The sequence below is a fragment of the Manduca sexta genome, unplaced genomic scaffold (genome assembly GCF_014839805.1).
Source record: "Manduca sexta isolate Smith_Timp_Sample1 unplaced genomic scaffold, JHU_Msex_v1.0 HiC_scaffold_450, whole genome shotgun sequence".
Classification (NCBI taxonomy): Eukaryota; Metazoa; Arthropoda; class Insecta; order Lepidoptera; family Sphingidae; genus Manduca; species Manduca sexta.
Window position 1 is genome coordinate 1 of NW_023595243.1, and position 9,688 is coordinate 9,688.

The following is a 9,688-nucleotide window of genomic DNA, read 5'->3' on the forward strand; positions in this document are numbered from 1 at the left end:
CAACTAAACGCATTCGTCCAGTCCATTGTGGCTCTTGTAAATTCCAATCAGCTGCCCTAAAAACACCCACTTTTTTAATTCCCGTTAAAACATTTTTTTAAAACAAATGCTTTTATTTTTTACCTATATCCTCGATTAGATGTCCTTGGAGGTATTTTAAAAACAAACACTTCATTCTTAACCAATAAAACACTTTCATAAGTTTCCATTATTCTTAGAAAAAACCAATACGTGTTTTGATTACAAAAATTAAAATGGTTGCAACTTGAAGGAAGAGCACTCAAATTGACGTCTGCCACAGATAACACAGCACTCACCACCAATGCTGCCAACTCTTTGCCTTCGTTGAACCTAAGGCTAAGGCTGCGTCTTGAATCACGGCGCGGCGCAACGCTTATGCGGATTGCGGAGGGTGGGAATAAGCGGACGGCTGTCCTTATTTCTTAGCGCACGTTGGAGAGAACCTGCGTTCGCACGCGTATAGTTCTGTGCATATCATGTTTATATAAGTACATATTAAAATATGTACGTAATTTTTTTTAAAACCCTTTGTAAATAGCAAACTTATCTCTATGACCTTCAAACTTTATCTAAGTCCTACGTTATTCGTATTCCTACGTTTTTATGTTCAGGGTGCCTGACATCCTGACGCTCGTATCTATGCGACGGTTAAATATTAGTTTTTGAGACAATAAGTTTGTAATTTTGTTGGGACGCTCATCATTTCATTTTTATTATAATAAATAAAACGTTTCATAGTACTAAAGTTTATATCAATAATGCTATTTGGTTTCCCAATTCCTTACCATGAAATTTTAAATTGCCTTTGATTTTTAGTTTTGAATTGGTTATTTTTTTAATCATATAATTTTATACGAATAAATTGTTAATATGAATCTCTTAGGATTATTATTGGAATATGAAAAAGATCTACTGTAAACTAAAAAAAAAAAAATTTTTTCGCAGAATTCGAATATTTGTTAATAGATTTTTGACAAATCGATTAATTTTGAATAAAGGAAAATCTATTTTTATTTATTCGCTTCTTTTCCATCTCACATCCCTAATTATTTTGACATATGATTCGATGTTACCAGTTTTAGTAAGTTTACCCTATTTTATGTGAAATCTTCACAACTTAATCACAACGTTACGTTATTAATACAAAATTATATGGAAAGATTGAATGCAATAATTGTTTATAATAGATACCACTCGATGTAGTAAATAATAGGCTCTAATTAAGATACTTGTTACTATTATTTTACTACTTATAAGATTTTTTGGATATCATTTTATTAAATAAGATTTTATAAAAAAATCGGTAAAGCCTAGTCTTATGCAGACCCGTTTAACTCGGCGTAAAAAAGTAACACAATAGCGATGAGCAGCTATCTCACTTTTCACGATTTTTCCATACATTTAATGAATCGTTCCTTAAATGTCTCTTTCTACACAACGTCCTTTATTAGTGTGTGTATTATAGTATAAGCTGTCATTCGATCGCAAATAAGCGTCTCTAATCTCGGATTCTGAAACGACGCGTAGCGCCATTTTTATTGTGGTTAACCTTTAACCGCTGCTTTGAAATTGAATTTTCCGTCGCAATTCGCTATTTTGATTTGAAGGCGGTTTTCATTTATTTATTATCTAATTATAGTGCTTTATTGTGTGTGAATGTTTTTGTAAACAGTATATTATAAAAGCAATCATTTAGTGTTTACCAGTTTAAACGTGTAATTGTTTTTTTCGTATAGTTTGATTTATTTGATAATATCATGGTTTATAAGTGCTCTGTTCCCGGGTGCAGTACTCGAGGCCGAGGTATTAAATATTATAGTGTGCCGTTCACAAATAAAAAAGGTGGGAAGAGTGGTTAAGTTTATGTCCATTCCTACAAAATTATCCTCCTACTCAACGCGAAAACATTCGTTTTTGTCATAAACATTTTATTCCCGAACATATAAAACAGAATCTAAGATTAACACCTAATGCGATTCCTTTAGTAAACTTAGGAAATACAGATAAATATAAAGTTACAAACCGAGATTTGATATTAGAAATTGAACCCACTAGTAGCATTACTGAACCCTTTATTTTTAAAGTAGTTAACCCTTCTGAACTTAATCGACCCACTATAGAGCAAAATTGTTCTATCATACAAGAACATCAAAGTTCTGAGCTGTCTAGCACGGTATCAATTCATGCTTCATTGAATGAAGCAAATAGTAGTACTCCAACTCAATTTACTCCCAATATACCTCACAATACGCAATACCCAATATGTATAACCCCTTCCACATCAACCACCATTGCTGTGTGTAATGAGCACAAATTAAAAAGTCACAGCCTAGTTAAACGTAGATTAACTAATCGTATTAGATTAAATCCCAATGAATGTACCCCTCGTAAACGAATTTTACGCTCTTCAATTCACATTTTAAAGAATAAATTACGTCTCTTGCAATCAAGGTATAAAAAGTTAAAGACTAGATTTGACCTTCATGCACCAAAAACAAAGGTGTTCTTGAAAAAATATAACATTTTGAGTACATATGGGAAATTATTAGTAGATTCACAATTACGTTTGACTGGTAATTCATTAAAAGGTCGCCGTTACACAGACTCAGAAAAAGTTTTTGCTTTATCATTATATAAGTTAAGCCCTAAGTGCTATAGATTTTTTACGAAAACATTTAGCATTACCATGTAAATCCCGAATTAATTCTCTACTCAGCAATATTCCTTTGAGGCCTGGTATTAATGACTTTATATTTCAACATTTGGCAGATGCTGCCTTGGATAAACCCGCAATAGACAGGCAATGCACATTAATGTTTGATGAAATGTCCATTAAAAAACACTTAAATTTTAATTTCTTTACTGGGGTCATTGAAGGTTTTGAAGATATAGGTTCTGGCAAACGCACAAACAATGTGGCTGATAAAGCTTTAGTTTTTATGTTACAGGGTTTGTTTTCTCCTTGGAAAATTCAATTGCATTTTATTTTGCTCGAGATGGGGTTAAAACATTTGTTTTAAAAATATTATTAAAGAAATAGTATTAGCAGTTTTTAAATCTGGATTCATAGTAAGAGCTACAATCAGTGACCAAGGTTCTGCCAATGTTGCTGCTATTAAGTCATTAATATCAGATTCTAATGCTGAACTCCTACGTAGTAACAAATATACCAATGACATCTGTTATAAAATCGGCCCAAACCAACTGTACCATATCTATGATGTACCTCATTTATTGAAATGTTTTCGCAATAATTTTCAGAAAAAACCTACTCATTGGCAACCAAAGGGCAAAGTGGGAGTATATTGAGAGACTTTATAAAGTGGATGGTTTTGGTGGCAGAGCAAGAAGCACCAAACTTACTGAGAAGCACATAAATCCAACTTCATATGACAAAATGAAGGTAAATAAATATACATTGTTCTATCACAGTTCTGTTTACAAGTCTTGACTGATTGATAAAAGATTGAAATCCTCCCCTTATTTAAGCATGATTATTGTACTTTGATAATTGCTCCTAATATACTTTTCAATATTGACATTATTAAAAATTACCCTTATACAAACTCTAATTGGCCTAACTGGCATCATATTAATTGTGCTGCTTCAAATAATAATGCATCAACTGTAGGCATAGGAGTTTGTCACCTACAAATTAATATTATAAAAAAACCTCCTGGACTGGATTTATTTTGTCGACAGCTGCCATAACAGTTGATAACAGGTCAAATAATGCCATATGAATAGAACTGTGCTTATGAAAACCTTTTAGATCAGCACAGAATAATTTATGTTTTTCGAAATATGAGTAATGAGCACAGTTAGTCTGTAAATTACTTTCCCAATAACTTTTGAAAATTACGAATTTTTGCTATAACCATAAAAAACATTATAGACCTATAATTCTTCATATTACTTTTTTGGAATATAATATATTCATTATCCATAAATGTTATGTTGCTTTCAATAATATTAACAAAAATTCTTCATATTACTTTTTGTATAATAATATATTCATTATTCATAAATGTTATGTTGTTTTCAATAATATTAACAAAATAATAAATAAATTCATCTATGCATTGTCTGTGAGATTTGTATATGTGATTATTTTTTATGTTCGTTATTGACTCTTGATACTTGTAGTATGAATTTGTTAATTATTTGCCATGCAGCTTTAAACTTATTTTTGGAGTTATTTATGAAATTATTATTTTGGGCTTTTTGAGTTATCTTTATGATTTTTCTATAAAGTGTAGAGTATTTTTAAACAATCAGTCTATTTTTTCAATTCGGTTTAAATCTATATTCCCATAATGTCATGTCGGTGTGCCAAATATGATACATCTACCTTATATCACCGTCTTATTTTACTTGAAATCCATCCTTGTTCTTTTAACCATGACATAATAAATAAAACTTTATGTATATTCATCATACAGAATCATGTAAAAAAATATATATTATTTATAGATTTAAAGAACACTTATAATGAGATGCATGCATTTATCACTTAAAGCAACAATATTAGTTAGTCTTTGTTACTCTTCGCGATAATATGTAACTTAAGGTTATAGCTTAAGGTCCATTTTTCATACATTTTGTTTAATACGACGAAATTTTAAAGGCCGAAATATCCATGCATATTAATTATTTTTACGTTTTTCTTTCAACTGCGAGAACTAATCACTAACTAGACGTGAATTTAAATTCTTTACTTGTCAATACTTGTTTAGTTACCCAGATTAAAGGTGAAACAAAATGTATGAAAAATGGACCTTAAGCTATAACCTTAAGTAAATTATTAAAAGTATCACTGTCTTTCACATTGTTCGACAATTTATTAGACAGCTGTGCACCAGGGTCGTAGCTTAGCGGGGGGTGAGTGGTGGTGGGCTACCTTAAAATACTAATGCAATACCTTAATAATCAACTATAACAAACTAAACATTTTCCATTTCTTATAACGAAGCCTAACAAACTAGATGCTTTTTAATTATATATTCCATATGTGGAATCCTCTAATGAATGAGTCCTCTAAATTGCTCAGTAACAATTTGACATCGTCGGGAGAATTAATGGACTTCAGGATCTTTAGGTCATCAGCAAACATGAAAGGTGTGGAATGATGCAAGCAATTGATAATGTCATTTATGAACATATTAAAAATAACAGTCCCAAATGGGAGCCCTGTGGGCACCCCAGAAGCAATATGATGGAAATTGGAACTAAAACCATTAAGAACCACATGGTAAGTGCGACCAGTAAGATAAGATTGAAACCATTCATACATGTGCCAAGAGTACCCATACCCGGATAACTTCTGCAGCAAGAGTTCGTGAAAAACGTTGTCAAAAGCCTTACTGAAATTTGTATATATTACATCAGTTTGCATGTTATTGTCTAAGACTTCTGAAAGCAACTCAGTAAAAGAGACCAAATTAGTGCTTGTTGAGCGAAATTTAACAAAACCATGTTGGTGTTCAGTTAAAAATGGTTTGAAGTAAGCTTCCAGATATGGAAATACTACAAATTCAAACAATTTTGCCATATTAAAAACTATTGAAATCGGTCTATAGTTGGTCATTAATGTGTTATTGCCCGACTTGTGTATCGGCACCACTCTAGCTACCTTCCATTTCTTTGGAAAAATTCCGGTTTTCAGTGATTTTTATAGATTTTACAAAGTGGACTAGTCAGATTTCTTGTTCATGCAACAATAAAATTTGGTGGAATATTGTCTGGGCCAGAACCTTTGCTTATATCAAGAGTCTTAAGTTTACGTGAAACTTCATTAAGTGTGATGTGCAACGACGTAAAACTACGAGTCCAAGTCCGAGGAGTAACTCGCACAGCTATCCATGAAATGATAAGAAAAATTCGGGTTAGCATCGACATTCGACTCCATTAGTATCTTTCTCGTACACTGATGCAAAGTGCGAAGCAAACATATTACATATTTCAACTTCTTTGGAACTAACTTGATTACCACCGGACATCGAAGCTGGGAGAAAGCAAGATCCTCTTCTTTTGGCCTTGATGAATGACCAAAAATGATTATAAAAATTTTAAATATTATCTTCTATACTTTCAAGATAATGTATTATAACATTTATTTAATAAGGATCTGCAACTCTCTCTGAGTAATTTAAATTCTATTCCATTTAACGGGTTCTTAAAAATTTATAGCATTGCCGAAACTTATTTTTTCTCAACATACATATGAGGTTGCGATTAAACCCAACCGGATACTTATTACTTCTTAGTTTAAATTTAGGTACATAAAGTTGGATAGTCTCATGTAAAATACCGTAGAATTTAGTGAGCATATCATTGACGCCGTTGTGACCAAGTACCTTTTCCCAATCTACATTATCGAGATGTTTCCCAATAGCATCGTAATCGCCTTTCGTATTCTCGCATCGTATCTATGGGCGCAAATTTATATTTAGTGATTATATTATTATGAAAAAGTCTAGAATATTAAAGAATGATATTTAAATAAGTATTTACAACCGCAATTCTGTTATTTATTAAGTTTCAGAATAAATTAGAAACTGTATTGACTATTTGAGTGTTTGGAAAATAATGGATATTTATTTATATCATTATTTAATTGTTTATGTAATCTAAACGTCTAAAGTAAATTCAATTAGAATTGTTAATATTATCCTGATTTCTATATCATTGTTTTAATCTATAAGTAAAAATATTCACACCTTGTTAATAGCGGCATCTGTTAGAAAATAATGTAAAATAATAGTTTGCTTACTTAAAAGTTATTTATGTAAAGTAATATTATATCTAATTATGTAAAATTCATTATAATATTAATTTTGAATATTCAGCTATAACCTACGATTTATTGTACAGTAATTTTAATTATTTTTCTAAAAAGGAAGTTGCAGTTAAATTCACTATGACTCAATTGGATTATATAAAGCCTGGTCATTTTAAATTCACTTCACTTGTGTTCCAAGATCAAGAGAGAATAAACCAACCAATATTAAGTTTGTGTTTTCATTATAATGGACTCCGAACACGTGGATACTGGCTTATCTCCGACATATCCATAATCAGATTTCTTTATTTAATTTCGTTACCATATCAATCAATGAATCAATTCATTTATTTTGCAAATATGGGTACCTTAAGTATTAGGTGGTGTATTTTATAACATAGCGTCTTACCATATTTAGGCGAATGACGTGCAAAAATTACAATATAAAGTTAAGCTAAAATAACAATTTAATATTAATATAGTATATTAATATAGTATAGCATTAGGTAGGTATGATAATATAATATAATCTATCACAGTTGTTACAAATTGTTACACAAAATTATTCCTGTAAATATTCTCTTATATAATAATATGTCTTATCAATTAAAAGGTTTTAATTTACGTTTAAATATATCTATGTTTTCTATGTTTACAATACAACTTGTAATTTATTATATTATATTCTTGGACCCATGCAGATACCGCTCTTATCTAATAGAGCTGTATTGTTAGGTGGCATTTTTATTTCGTTTGCTATAATATTTAGTGTACATAATATATGTAGGTTTCTTTTACAAATATTGAAATTTCGTATATAAATAAACTAGTTAATGTAAGAATTTTTCCTTAAGTTCCTTCCAGTTTTAAGTTGCAGTACACCTGGAGCCCTAAAATCGTATGGCTTCTGCCTGTAAGTGATAATTTATAGAAAGCAATTTAGTTGCTGACCTATTCTTGAAAAAAATAAGATAATGATTTCTTATATTTACGCGAATGTTAGACATTGAAATTAAACTAATTTTCGGATTCTATCGGTGTTCTTATTTTCTCCCGACGTTTCGAAGACTTTGCAGCCTTCATGGTCACGGGGATCATGACCATGAAGGCTGCAAAACGTCGGGAGAAAATAAAATACGAACACCGCGATAGAATCCGAAAATTAGTTTAATTTCAAAAATAAGATGTTTTACTTTAAATTAATTTATAAATGGTTTTCTGTAAGCCAATTCACAATGTCCTCTAATGCCTTATTTACTCTAGCCTCTAGTAATAACTGAGTTTTCTCAGAGAATAGTACCGTACTATCATCAGGAAATAAAATTATATCATCATTACTGATCCTTTTCCTTTCATGTTTCCAATAAATCGTATTCTGTGATTAAATTAACCACTTTCCCCAACTTGAAATTGGCATAATGTACAACAATTGTCATAAAAAAACCTTAATATAATATGTTAAATTGCCGTATTCTTGTGAAAGTATTGGCCAGAATATCAATTTCTTTGGGCCATTTAATTAAATATCTTTAAGCTCATAACAGATTAAATAATCATACCATGATTAAAATCGTTCATTTATTAATTTACTAATATATTATTTATATTATTAACATTTCAGGTCAAATTTGCAGCCCAAGTTTTTAGCCGGCAAGTGGCTACATCACTAGAAATCCAGATGAAGTCTCTGCTATCTCTCAGGATCATGATTACATAAGTTTAAATGAAGACATTGGAAATGGTTTGTTCACAGCAGAAATTCTTCTTTTATAAATAATTTGTTTGATAGTTTAAATGGTTTTGGTCATTATGGGAATAAGTTAAAACATGCTCTTTCATATAATTCGGAGCACATTGCATTCTGGAATGATGCTGTGAAAAAGCTAGCTTCAATGCGCTTTGACGCTTCCAATGAAAGGGAAAGGAAGCCTTTATCACTGAAGCATTTTGAACATAATATAAAAACAATAAAACATTTGTGGTCAGATCTGCTGAGAATTGATGGTGTTAAATTTTTAAGTCTTAGACGTCTTAATCAAGATCCGATAGAAAACTTTTTTGGTCAAATAAGGGCACATGGTAATTTTAGTACAAATCCTAATTGTACTCATTTTGTATCGGCTTTTAAAACCTTGTTGATTAACAACATTACTACCGGTAAATCTTTATACACTAATTGTTCTGATGATGATGACAAAATGTTGGGAACATTAAAACATTTAGTCAGCCACCAAAAATATGGTTCATACACTGATAGTCTTCAATGTAATGAAACTAACTTTATAGAAATTTCTATACCTAACGAGAATATATTCCAACATAAGTCTGTACCATATATTGCTGGTGCAGTTTGTCGTTTTGATGTCCAATTTGAACTGCAAAGATTGTGATAATTGTACAAAAGCACTATTATCTCAGAGAGAGTCATTTCACGAATTAATTAATTTAAGAGAATATAGTTCCAATGTAGATAGGTTATGTTATCCTTCTAATAATTTTAGTCAAATGGTCTGGCAGAGTATTTACATTATTGACAAGATGATGCCATTTCTTTGCAGTGTTTATATTTATTCTGACTTAATAAGTAATTTAATAAAATATATTGACACTACTTGGTACAACTGTAATATTCACAAAACGGCTGTTATTAAAGCTTTTGGTCCTACATAGTTAGAATGCAAGTTAAGCAGTGGTGTATTAATTTTAATAATAGAATGAATAATATTGATTCAAGGCCTAAAAGATATAGAAATGGAAACTCTAATCCGTGAGAAAGTCACAAAAGGATTGAGTTATAGATCACAAAGAAGGCGTAGTTCCTAATCTCACTTAATTAAAGTTCTTCATAAGTATTTTGTCCACAATTATTACGATTTTTGCAAATGA

At 30.7% G+C, this 9,688-nt stretch overlaps 1 long non-coding RNA gene across 2 annotated transcripts; it reads left to right on the forward strand.

The window, feature by feature from the left end:
• Nucleotides 1-1,534: 1,534 nt before the first annotated feature.
• Nucleotides 1,535-9,608, forward strand: LOC119193377. Of its 2 annotated transcripts, XR_005113936.1 has the most exons (3): nt 3,022-3,424; nt 5,111-5,272; nt 8,424-9,608. It is a non-coding gene; the product is annotated as an uncharacterized LOC119193377 (long non-coding RNA). The 2 variants fall into 2 exon arrangements; XR_005113937.1 differs by lacking the exon at nt 5,111-5,272 and having other exon boundaries at nt 1,535-3,424.
• The last annotated feature ends 80 nt before the right edge of the window (nt 9,609-9,688 follow it).